A 13,912-nucleotide genomic window follows, 5' to 3' on the forward strand; every position below is an offset into this window, starting at 1 on the left:
AAGCACCTTTGGAACACCTCACCAGTTCACAAACTTTCCTTCTCCCACCCTGTCAATCCCAGCAAACGTAAACCAGGAAAAAATAAATCAATATGGGTAAAGTGAGTGGTGAGACACTGGCACAGGTTGCCCTGAGGAGCTGTGGGTGCCCCATCCCTGAAAGTGTTCAAGGTCAGGTTGGACAGGGCTCTGAACAGGCTGGTCTAGTAAAAGGTGTCCCTGCCCATGACAGGGAGGGTTGGAACTAGATGGTCTCTAAGTCCCTTCCAATGCAAACCATTCTATGGTTCTACAAAAGTGTAGAAAAAGTTATAAGCAAGGAAAATGGAAAATACTAGGCAGCACTAACTTCCAGGCAGCACCCAACCTGCTTTTACTGCTCTCCCTGAACCCCTTCAGCTTGTCTCCTGTGGCAAAACCAGCCTGGTCTGTGTGGCCACCCCATGGCCACTCCCTTTGTAAGTCATGCTATCTACACATGGATACCATCAGCCATTTCCATGCCCTACCAGAAAAATGTTATCCTTCACTTTCCGCCACCAGGGCCTCTGCTCACAGACAGCCCATCTACTCAGTGCATTACAAATGGCTGTTCGTTCTGACAATGAGAGCAGAGAGCATTCACACAACAGGGATGTGGTCCAAAGCTCAATTAATTTATATTGTAAAAATGTATTGAGTTTCAATTGAAGCCTTTCAAAGTAGCAGGAGCTATGCATCACGCAACCCTCACTGTTAATAATTGGCCAATTTGCTAAACTGCATGGATGAAGTTGTAGTTAATGATAAATGTCTTGTCAGCATGCTACATTTGAAAACCACAAATTAGGAAAACATCTGCTTAAATCCAAAGTATGACTAAGAGAAAATGAATGGGTTTCATATTTAACATTTAACTTCCACCAGCAACTGCAAGGCACATCTGTCTCCCAAAATACAAAACGCCATTTGGATAAGTGCATCATTATGTAATGACACGACTGCCTGCCAGCACAAGCTGACACCAGTGCTCAGCTTCTGAGCTGAGGTGCCTTTTGTTTTCCCATGTGGCTTCCATTGCTTACCCCTGACTTGCACTTACAATGCAATTTGCTATAAATTTGATTTTGGATGAGAGTCAGGGTGCAAGGACAGTCAAAACAACACAGAAAGTTGCAAAAACCCCAGCCCAAAAAACCTCTGTGAGATCCTGAGGACCCATAAAAGCTACTGAGGAGCCCCTGTGGTATAAGGGGCTCAGCGAGCAGAGGGTGCCACACTGGCACACACATTGTCATCGCTGCCGGGAGACATGGTCTGACCCCATGCCTGGGCTGTCTTATGCCACCATCATACAGAGTGTCCTGGCTTATGTTGTGCTGTGTGGGATTTGCCACAGTCCTGATGGTTGTTTCATTTTGTAGCTAGTTATAACTTTTCGTTCTTTAAGTAAGATGCAAAACTGTTCTAAAAAGTTTTATAGACCAAGCAAATAAGAACTATCTGGTGATCTTAAAATAAAAAGTCAGCAGTATATATTGTTTTCAGGCTCAGGAGCCACAGCTGACTCCTGTTCTCAGCAATCCAATTCCACTGTGCTGCAAACCTATGCAGCAGAGAGCATATCCCGACAGCTGCAGCCACTTCCCAACTCTGGCGGCTACCTGCTGGATGGAGCCACAGGCTCCATCTCTCCAGAGAAATATCTCACTTGACACTGCCACAAGCCCTGAAGCTGCCTCAGCCTCCTCATATTTTGACCAACTTTGGAGGACTGTTTCTAAGAACCTCCCAGCAAACAAGTAGTGCCCTGCCAGAGCAGCCCCTGGCTGAGCATGCCAGGGCACTTGCTGCTCCCCAGCTGCCAGGCATGGGGAAGGCAAGGCCAGGAGTGCCATGCACAGCTGCCCAAGAGGCTGCTCCAGCCACCTCAGACCAATAGCCTTTGGGCCCTGCTGCAGAGCAGGGGATCGCCCTGCTCCCTGCATCCACCGGCTTCGTCCCTGGATTGCAAGCCAGCAGTGGGAAGGGCTAGGGCTGCAGGAAACCTTACCTGCAGAAAAAGGAATGCTGTAAGGAAAAGCTGCAGCCTCCAATGCACTCACACACAGAGAGACAGAATTAGTAAGGAGGGTGGCTCCCATGCACCAATAGGTTTGGGAATGGCTGCAGCTTCAAAATCCATGTCTGTTATGAATTTCCAAATTTCAGGGTGTTTCAGGTTGCAGAGTTTAGCCTCCCACAGCAGAAACAGAATATTTTATCATCTAATCAAGGCAAAGAAGGAAGGGCTTGTTCACTGGTCAGTGGGAAAAGCAGATATGCAGATAGGAGGCTGGAAGTAGGGCTGTGTATAAAGAATCTTTTAGAGAAACACACAGATTTGAGGTTTTCTGTTCTGCTATGAAATACATGACTTAAGAGATGCACAAGGCCTGCATACACAGCTTTCAAAGTTTCTTTCCCACTTTCTGTTCCACAATCATAACGTTTATGTATTTGATAACATAATTTTGTAAATAATCCTGCTACAGATTTACTAAACTACCAGAAAGTGTAAACACGAAGAGAGTGCTTAGCCAAGGCATTTTGTGGGGGCTGTTCACCACTCGTACACATACACACCTCCCCCCCAGCTCATCCTCAGGTTACCAAAACGCAACCCCCACCTGCTCATGGGGGGGTCTCTGCCGCAGGATGATTGAAAGCAGCTGAATGAAGCTCTCACTCTCCACCCAGCACTCAGGGAATTGGTCTGCGTCAGACAAGGTTAGCTCTATCCCGTGCAAAACATTCCCAATTATAAGGTCAGCAATGTAAAAAGTAAACAGAAGTTATCCTCTGCAATTATTTATTTAACATCCGCTGTACAGCTGGCCAACACCAGCAGTCTCTTTGCACAACTAGGAAAGCCAGAAATAGTCTTTCTTTACTAAAATAACGACAGGCAGGAGTGCCGCTGTACAGTTTCCACTAAGAAATCCATAATCCAGGCAGATTTTCACATAGCTCTGGGAAACAGGAGTTGGACATCAACTACTGCAATATTCCCAATGAGACTGCAAACCCTGGCAAGGTCATATTGCTACAAATCAATTTAGCTCACCTGCTATCCCTGTAATCCTTTTTAGCATTCAGAAACAGAGAGCAACACAGTGTCAGAGGTAAGGCATCTAGAGGTCTGAATTATTTGATCAATCCTGTCTACAAGAGTGATGAAAAGACTGACCACAAAACATGTCTATTAGAACAGACCAACAACTTGGAGCTTGATTTTCAGGTCTGAAAACTAACCATCTTCAAGAGTTGTCCAGCACCTTCAAAATTAAGAAACAATCTGAACTAATAAAGTGATGATCTGAGCTAGAACTATTTATTTGGAAATTTATTCAGGCATTTATACCTACAAATATTTGGAATACTGCATGAAGTGTAAATTTGAATACTTAAAAAACCCCACAACTAATTCGTAGAAGTGCAGAATTTGGTTTCTTGCATTTTCCATGAATCTTGCATAGCTTCTATGATTTTTGCATTCCCTCCTCTATGACATATTTACTTTTACATACAATTACACCTACCTGTCAAAATCTTTGCAAGAAAAATTTTTAATATTTTTTGTTCCAAATATACACATTTTCCCACAAGGTATCTGTATTACTCTGTTAAAATTTCAGATTTAAAATGGCCAAGGACATTGAAATACTGAATTATTCTAGACAAATCATCACTCTGCACTAGCACAGTATTAGATTTGAAACCATGTTTGCAGTTGCATGCTGGTTTTTCTAAAGCTGTTTCTGAATCAATTTTTCTAACAGTTAACAAACTATAAATTTATAAGCCAGGACTCTTGAATACATCTCACAGAACCATTTCTTAATTATCCAAGCACAAAATAAATTATATTGTCTTATGCAGAAACGTGAACATCCCTTCCCCATAATGCATCATCTATGCAAAACACATGGGGCTGCCTTTTCTAAACTCACCCAAAACAATTGCTGCTGTACTAAAAGAGCAAATACAAAAGCCTTAAAAATATACAAATCAACTGTTAGATAGACAAAGTTGGCAAGGTATTAGGAGTAAACATAGTTTTCAAATAAAAAATGCATCATGTGACAGTACTTCACTGAAATTACATGTTTGTATGTGAAGAGAGAATTCAGCCTCTTGAAATCAAGGGAACTGCAAAGTCATATTTCAAACACTGGCAGGAGTAAAGACAAAGTTCAGTGCTCTGAACAACATATATTAACTATAATAACAATTAGTTATTATACTAATAATTAGTTATTATAATTACATTTTATTTTATGCTGTTCTGCTGATTCCATTAATAATGCAGGGTTTCTGTTAATTTTTGTTTGTTGAATAAGCCCGGCACTCATGTCAACAAAGATTGGAACACTGGTTAAAAAACGGATACTGGAAATTTTTTCCTATACTTCTAGGCTGTTTCTGGCTGATACTAAACAAGTGTTTTCTTTCTCTTCAGCTCCACAAGAAGTATTTACTTTTGGTTTTAGTAAAATTGTTTTCTTGGAAAGCTTGGAAAGACTGCTGAAAGAAAAAAAAAACCCTCCACCTTTATAATTTAAGCTCTGAAATATTTTATTACCAAAGTTTTTGTGCTGAGTTCTGGTTAGAAATGATTAAAAAAAGAGATCATATTTCCCAGTAAGTTCAGCTAATGATGGGGAGCACTAAAAACCTTAAGCTACTTTAATACACGTATAAGCTGCAAGTAAAACCCTTCTTATCCCAAGTAACGATTTCTAAAGCCCTTCATTATACTACTGAGAGAGGAAAATAAAACATCAGCCAATGTATACATGTGCTTTGCCAAGTGAGTTTTGCATATGTTTGGCAGTGCTAAGTTTATTATCTGGACAATTACCCAGCGTAACAGTTACCAGGAAGATGAAACGTAAAATGTTATCACAGAGCTGCTAACTTCGATGTTTACAAAGCTGATTGGAGTTAAGTGATTGCCTCCTACCAAAGGTCCCTTCTACTCTTGAAACTTTCAAGCCAAAATGTTCTCTGCCAGGCAATTTTCACCCAGAAAGGGACAAGAAAAAGGGGCAAAACACAGTGGCTCTGGCTTGGATAACAGCTCACTGTGATCACAGAAATAAAATCAGAAATGATCTTAAGAGGATGGTTAGACCAGTCCTTGAGGTGGGATCAAGCTGAACTCAAGCACTCCACATACTTATTTAATTTGCTCTTACGAAGCTTCTTTGGTGGAGATTTCATAGCCTCCAAGGATAATTAATTGCTCAACTGCCCTCAGCTATAAAGCTCCTCAGCTCCTCTTAAAGCCTACGGTGGCTCTGCTGACAGCATAAACCAGTCTGCCTGTGCACACAGAGAAGGGCTTCTCTTCCTGTAGCTGCTTTCATACCTTTTCTACAACCATTCCAGCTCCTTTCTCTACACATTTCATGCGTTGTGATAGTTTGAAATGCCCAGTCTGATTGTTTTTCTTCATAACAGCACAGCCCCGTGTTCCCTGTCACAGTCAGCCACTTTCCTGAAGGGATATTGCCCAGAGATACTGGTTAGAAGGAATCTCGGGAGCTCAGCCGGTCTGACTTCCCACACAATAAACACCAGCTCAGTCCTTGCTTCTTTTGACTGTCCAATGGATTAACTGCATCACCATTTCATTTTGTCTTCATCAATACTGCACCTGGGTTACACTGGATCTGGTTTGCCAGGGTTGCTCTGGGTTCAAATGCTGCCTCCAGAGAACTTGTAAATCCTCTCCTCTTGGCACCAACTGCAGAGTTAATGGATGCTTTGCTCACCCAAGTCATCAATGAAAGCATCAAATAGACTAACAACTGTCCCCAATATGGGAACTGTGGTGTACTTTCCATTTGGTCTCCAACACCAATAATTCAAGGACATCTTGCCCACCTTGTAGCTCTACTTTGTATGCTGAAAAGACTACACTCCTTCCTCTCTGACAGTCACTTTTGCTCAAAAAACCAGCTGTTCTATACACAATTGCACGAATAAAAGGGTGGATCATCTCTGGAGAGACTGATTTCTTATTAATAGCTCTTCTCTATAGTTCTGGGAGGCTTGTTTTGGATTCTTTAAAATCAACTAGATGTTCTGGTTTCTTTACAGCAACATTTGCTTCTATTCCACTTAGTTGCTTTCAAGTGCTGAATCCAGTACCATAAAAAATAGTTGGCACTTTCAATGTCAGGACAACAATACCAGGTACCACCAAAGTCTGCTCCGGCCATCACACTTCCTGTATGTTACTCAGTATACATTTTATCCTGGAAATATGTTTTTTTATACCGTATAGAACACCGGATTGCATATTAGGCTTATTGCTGCTATGTCCCATGCAATGCATCTCTCCATAAGTATTTAGTTATGTGAAGTTCAGCTCTGTTCAAGGAAGGGACATAGACTAGCAAATGTACTGCCTAAACCTCAGGCTCTATATAATGATTTCCAGAATTTGGGAAAATTATCATATTGTTTCATGGTATTTAAATGTTTGGTTTTGATGATATGCCACAGTATGTCAAAGATGTCTCTGAGAATTAGTGTACACAACAAAACACTGGTCTACATTTTAGTTTTCAACAGGCAGCCGTACTAGTTCCTTTAGCTACACTGCAACCATCTCGCTGCAACTGCTTCCCAATGGGATGTAGTTCTTTATTTACTGAAGTTAAGAGAAATGTATTTTAAAAAATGTGTTTTTAATGTATGCTAAAACCTGTCAGAAATAGCCATAGCACCAGATCAGTGCCCTCAGTAACATATTGCAAAGTTCTAAACTAGCAGAGAAAACATGTCACAGTTTTGTGGAGCTTTCAGGGCATGCTGTGACATTCTGGCCACGCCACTCTGCCCGCGCCTGCCTCCCCAGCGCTATTCCAGCTCTTAAAAACCAGGCTTCAAATGCCCTTTACCGTGCAAAGTCCCCTGGCTGGATTATCCCTGCCAACCAGTATCCCAGCAGGGCTCCTGTGAGGAGGGGTCCCCAACAACCTCGTCACCCCACCAGCCAGGTGCAGGTGATGGTGTCCGGTGCTATGTCCGTGCCACAAGACCCCTCCTGCTCCTGCCCCAGGCTGCGACTGACAGGCGGCTTGCCTGGAGGCTGAGGAGAACAGAAGATCCTTTGTGGGGTGAAAATCAGGAGAAAAGGTGGTATGGACCGTAATGCAAAACTCACAGGGCAAGCAAAGAAGTAGGGACAAAGATTAGCACTGGCAGAACTAGGGAACCCAGGCGGGAAGAGTGCAAGCGGCTCCACCAAACATGCCCCTGCTTTGGGACCCTGCCTGCTGCTCTGCCACACGACTCGGTGCTTGCTGTGCTGCTCCCAGTCTCCCCTCAAAAATTAAAGAAATCTGGGGAGAAATGATCTGGAAAGCTTATTTAATCTTAACAAAAAAAAAGGGAATATAGCCTTTAAAAAAGAAGAAAACAAATCAGAAACCCTTCAAAGGCTTTTTACATGAGCACATAGACAAATGCCTAACTGAAAAATAATCCTCAACATATAGTATTTACTAGAAAAGATATTACAGTAATATCTCACCACACCTCCTGCTAATGTGTTTTCTGGATGGTATAGTTAATAACTACAAAAATAATAAGTTTGAGTGTATCAGTATCTCGCTGTGCCTAGAGGCACAGCTGTTTTCATGTGTATGTTTAACGTAGGAACCATAATGTGGTAGGCAGATAATTCCTCATCTGAATAAGCCATTTCTATTTCACAGTAACATAAGACAATGAAAAAGCCCATTTACCAAGGTAATACCTTCAGTTTGTAGACAGGAAAATGATATATAACTGTGGAAGGGGTAAAGTACTAAAAAGGATTTTTATTTCTGAAGTGTCTTTATTTGTGCTCAAAAAAAAGGATTGCCATTAGTGAAAAATATAAAAATATTAAACTCACTTTTTATTTTTAAATATCAGTCCCAATTATGTATTTGGAAAAATTAATGAGAAAGCATAGTAATATATTAAGTCTCTAGGAGAACACCAGTGACACAGACAACAGAAATCGCACACAGACATGAGCTCTTCTCTTTTGTACCCCAGGTCAGCTGAAAAGTGACAGCTTGGGACTAAAAGCCTCCCAGGAGCATCACAATCATTTTGTAATTAATTTAGTACCTCATCTCCTCTAAAAGCTGTTTTCATGCTGTGTGTTACTAACCAACAGAGCACAAGAACGGACAAGCAGAAGCGCTGGAATATCTCCTGTCTGAAGAGGCCGATATGATTTAATTTTTCTTTACCACTAATATTGAAAAGTAGGCAATTTAAAACAATAAATAAAAAAAAAAACCCACAAAAAATCCCACCCCACCCCACCCCCCCCAAGTTTCAGTTATTTTTCAAACCGATTTCTGATCAGAAAACCAGAACCTCTGTGGATTTCCCATATTATATGACTACATACTTAGGCCTGGTTTTCGGCTTTTCTTTTATGTTTATTTTAAAACAACAACAATGTTAAAATTCCTATTGTTTAGGTACCCACACACATTACTGGTGTACATAAATTATACATGGACCTTATGAAGTCCAGATCTAATTCAGCTGTTACTGAAAAGTGCTGCAAAGCTTTTCCTGATTTCACTGTAGCAAGACCAATGCTCCTGTTTCCCGTTTTGGTTATATTTAAACATAAAACATTAAAGAAGCTTGCTCTCTTCAGAATACTCTGTGACTCCAATAAACTTTTCATGACGTCTTTGAAATCAGTCCATAATCAGACCATAATATTCATAGTGTTACACAGAAGTAATATGTAGTGTATTGCAGCCTACAAGCTTTCATTATCTGCTTTGCAATGAATAATGCTCCCTTTTTTTTAATGCATCCTAATTTTTACGCTAAAGAAATGTTAATGTGAATCTTACAAGATATATAGGAGGTTTTCTTTATTTTTCTTATGTTAGAGGGCAACAGTTGTATGAATCAGACCTGAGCACATTCCTTCTGGCAGAAAACAGTCTGTGCCAGAATTGCTGCCACTGTTTGGCTTGGAGAAGTTTAATTTATTGTCTTGAATAATAAACTGCCATCCAATCAACCTTGCAAAACAAAACATAAAATAGGACAGTGCTTAAATCTTGAACAGTGACCAAAGACTTTTCCACAACGGAAACACAATTGGGAGAGGCATTTTATATTAAATAACATCAATTATTTTGTTCTTTCTGTCTACCTTCAGTATTAATTAAGAGTAACTGACAGTTAATATGCTCTAAGCTCTGCATGGTAAAATTGATTAGTATACTAAGATGGAAAGTAAGAATCAGTTTTTGATGAAAAATATCAGGTTTCAGAGCACTGCATGTGGCAGCTGTGAGGAAAGAAAAAGTGTGAAGATATTAACCCATCCACAACACTCAGCTGGGCATTTGCCCAGACCTGCTGACAGAACTGTCAATGGAGTCGGCTGGCCACTACTTTTTGGTTAAGCATTGCATTATTTCCTTTTAATTTCTGCCTGATGATTTTGTCCATCTTTATATAATGTGATAGATGTTGTCCAACTGTCTAAGAAGCTTACACAACTGAGGGAAAATAGCTTTTAATTTATCCCACTGGCCTGCACAGTAGATGCTACACCACATGTTACTGATGTCTCTTTCAATCACAAAACACACTGGGATTCAGACTCATTTTTTGTGTGAAAAGACACCTAAGAAACATTTTTAAAATTTCTTTAAAATTATTGTATTAATTTACTAGTCTTTACTTCTGAAAATAACAAGCTGTCTTGAAGTATAAAGTATAAGTTATTAAAAAAAACCCAAAAAATAAGATGGCAAAACAAACAAAAAATAGTAATGTTGCTCAGATTCTTCATTTTTTTTTTTTTTTTATTCCAACAAACCCTATTCATAGGCTAATGAAGGCATTTCTAAATTCAAACATCTCTGAAATATTTTGGTGTTTTGACTTCTTTCATGTTTTGCAAATAATTTTTGCTGACTGGTTGTAAACAACATTAATATAGTTCTGCTTTGTGCCTACTCACACAGACTATGAGGCTTATTACAGGGTGGTTAACCATGGCAAATCAATAGGATACAATAGGGTGTGGAATGTCTTTTAAAGTCTAAAAGCCCTGTATTACAAAAAGTTAAGCACGATAAGAAGCTACTGCACAAACCAGATCATATTGTTATTTTGAAATCCCAGTTAGCTGTTGCCGCCAGAGCTGCACTTGCCTGCCTTTTCTCTTCCTTACGGAAAGAGCTGTGCTTTAAAATTAATTTCTGAAGATTGCTAAGATACTTGTCCCTCCTTGCTGGAGATGGGGGACATGGGCATTTCGGCACAGTGGTGGGACGACACGGGTGACACGACATGATCTTACCTTCCAGCAACATGTAGGGCTGCCGGGAGCAGTGAGCTGGTGCGGAGCAAGCGCAGCCAGGAGCCGATGTCAGCGTTGCACACATACCTCCTGGTAACATCCCACCGGCATTCTACCTGCTCTCTGTGCCCCAACTACGTATAAGCTTCCTTCCAGAAAGTCACAACTTTGGGAATGAAAAAACCCACCCCAAATGGAGGACTGGAAGGCGGATCACGTGGCCGCCAGGAGCCGGTCTTGTTGCATTACACGCAGCTAGTGTGGATGGCAAACAATATCGGTTGATGTTTAAGCCATATGTTCTCGGTCTCTTCACGTATCTGCACCAAAATCCTGTTTCTGTGCAGTGCAGTAGGGATCCTACTGGGAAGAGGGTCACAGTCTAATTAGGCAAACTGCAGAAAAAACACGGCTCGCTAACGAAGACCGAGGGACTTTCACAGAGCACGCCCTTGCTCTGGAAGGCAAGACTCATTACCCAGCTGAAGTTTCAACAATTTCTTAAAACACGCGCTCAAATACATCACATTTTATCCCCGAGCAATTTGTCCATGTTCAGGATGGCTGCCTCCTACGGACAGTTGAGGTTCTGAGGAAAGGCAGTGTTGATATTTGGGCTATTGCTTGACTCGGCTATCTGCCTGCTCAGAAACATTCAGTGGAAAGGAAACTCATCATCCAGCGCTAATGCACTGCCCCAAAAGCACAGAAGTGCTGACCTGTGCCGCACGTTCTGCTGGGACTCTAAAGCAAGGGCAAGAGGCAACGCAGAGCCCGCACACCTGTAACACAGTCTTCAATGAGTTAGCTCAGCAGGTCTTTTCTTGTTGTGATCCACCTTTTCCTTGAAAACCAAAGTCTTTCAAGAACAAGCTTTGCGCTTTCCTAAACCAAATTAAGTATGCTTTACATCTGGGTGGCAAAATTAATGATCCTTCCCACATTTCACATTATCCAAAACTTAACATAGACATAAACCCCACTATTTTTCTGTCCCTACTTCTGATATCTCATGGTATAAATGAGTTGTTCTCTCATATCCAAAGATCACAATAAGGCAAATATTCCTATTCTTCAGCCCATCAAATGATGCTCCTTACAACAAGAGCTTGTTAAACTTCCTTCTTCCAGCATTAGTCTGGAAACCTTCTGCAATAGCAGTAGCATTCTGTATGTAACATGATCCTTGTATGGAAGATGCCATTTCCAAAATTACCTTGCAGTAAGGCAAACTAAATCAGCCTGTGAATAGACACCTCTTACCTTAAAAAAAAAATTACATTTATAATTCTGCAATACTTCACACTGGCTCAAAGTAGTGCCCTGAGGGGTCCCCATCCGTGTTTTCTAGGGGGTTTTTTTGCCTTCTTTCTTCCTTCCCATGCCACATCAGGGAGATCTCCCCACCCCTCCAAAGGAAAAAAACTACTGTTCAAGTTTCTGTCTTTTCTCAAAATAAAAACCCCAATGTTTAAGAAAAGGCGAAGACCGTGACTGAAAGGGGAAAGGCGCCTAACAGGTGGTCCAAGGGGGTTCCTTTGCACATACAACTCCCATCAGGAAACAGCAGAAAATTCAGGGGAAGTAGAAGGAATTAGTAAAAGCTACAGGGCTTTTCTACAGCCTGTCACATCACCCCCCAGCACAGACACCCTCACGCTCTGCTCTGCATCTGCATTACATTAAACAGGGTGAAGAAACACAAACCCAACTTTCACTTGAATCTGAACTCTCCATTTCATGTCAACCTCAGGACAATCATGTGAAACACATGTGGCGAGTTCAGCCTGGGAACTGCGCTGGGACCTTTCCAGCCAGGAGCAGAGCTAATCCTCCCCACTGCCCGCATATGGCTCGTGACTGAGAGCTGCAGGTTCCTCCCTGCCCGCAGCTGCCGGCCCAATCGGCGGCACGGGCAGTGCCAGCCAACTGCACTGTGTCAGCAGATGGAATTGCATTTTTTCCACCAAGTCAGAGCAGGCCAACGACAGAAAGCAAAGCAAGTAACACGGGCAGTTTGATTTCAAAAAACGCTACCTAACGCACACGCTGCATGGTCGCTGATCTTTCCAGAGAGAGGGAAAAAATTCACTCTCTCCTTTCTAAGGTTTACCCTAACCTGCATTTTCATCTGTCATCAGATACTCGAGTTTCCCTTCACACCCAGGGAAAGAACTCCCAAAACAACAGCATTCCAGGCAATCTGGCAACTCTCATCCCCGTGGCATGCCCTTGCCTCATCTGTCTGCTGAGCTGGGAGTGAAAAACCAAAAAGAAAAAGGGAGAAACTAGCAGCTAGTCCTTTCCCTGCTTCCCCACAAGGAATAACCTGCCATTCAGATGTAATGAGTTAACATTCACTATTATGTGCCTTTCTGGGGTTTTTTTCTATCTTAAAAGTGATAAAAAATAAACACTACTTTTGAAAGTGAATGCACTTTGGAGAGAGCCAGTGAAATCTCTCAGCTGCTTAAATTTCAGCTGTGAGCATCTTCATTGTTTTCAGATAGTATCAATACCCACCTTGTCAGCACATGCAAGGTCTCCCAACCGCCTGACACTCTCTGCTAAGGTAACATGATGCTCCCAGAGACTGGTGAGATGAGAAAGGCTCCCTGGCAGTCTTTAAATATTAGTAGGGGTAAGGAAAAAAATCATTCAGACTAGATCAAAGAAAACCCCAAACCATAGATGAAGTAATGCAGCTGAGAACAGAGTTTAGCTGAGCAGTTGAGAAATCATTGAGTCAAAGGTAACAATATATTTGATGAGGAGTTGTAAGTCCTGTGATGCAGCTTTTCAGGAAATTTTGCTCTCTAACACTCTACCTTGGGATTGTTTAGGCACAATTTTCTAATTGACAGGTCAATCTTTCCATGTAAATCACCTAGCATAATTTCTGAATTCTGATATGTCTTCATCCATTTAAAAGTCCAGCAAGCACAAAAAAATTCAGCTTCTGCCCCTCTCTCCGGAGCTTCTGGATCATAGTGTTACTGTTACAAAAAACATCAGTACGTCATTTGGAAAACATCCTGAGAAGTCTGACACATCAGTGTAAGCCAAGCAGGAATGTGACGGATCAATTTGAATATTTAAACAGCAGAATTTAGGGAAAAAAAGTGGACCGAGATCTCCAGATATAAGCATTCCCACTCGGAGAATATTATTGAATAAAGGACACATCCTGATATTTGGATACAACATGAGCCTGAAAAACTCTTGGAGTAAACCACCATCTACAGGCTGCGGTTTTGAGAAGGTTTATCTCCATATTCCACAGAAATGAGCTTTAGAGTCATGCTTCTATAATACCCAAGAAACGAGATGCTGGCAGAAAGAACTGTGGTTGGATAAGCTGTAAAAATTCCTATATTTCTGTAACAGTAAGTTCTTTTAAAAGGAGTTTGCTTCATCCACCTCAACCTCTATAATCTATTGCACAGTAAAACACAGCATTATCCTCTTCACCGAAGAAAAAAGAGCTTAAGAAGCTGTCTTCACACTGTGGGCAGAAAACTTCACATGTACTTTTTT

The 13,912-nt window shown here is 41.3% G+C and overlaps 1 protein-coding gene across 1 annotated transcript in view; it reads right to left on the reverse strand.

Moving 5' to 3' along the window:
* Positions 1-13,912, reverse strand: part of RBM20 (RNA binding motif protein 20) — a 100,077-nt gene that overhangs the window by 24,546 nt on the left and 61,619 nt on the right. The window lies entirely within an intron of this gene.

This window comes from Pithys albifrons, chromosome 9, assembly GCF_047495875.1.
Source record: "Pithys albifrons albifrons isolate INPA30051 chromosome 9, PitAlb_v1, whole genome shotgun sequence".
Lineage (NCBI taxonomy): Eukaryota > Metazoa > Chordata > Aves > Passeriformes > Thamnophilidae > Pithys > Pithys albifrons.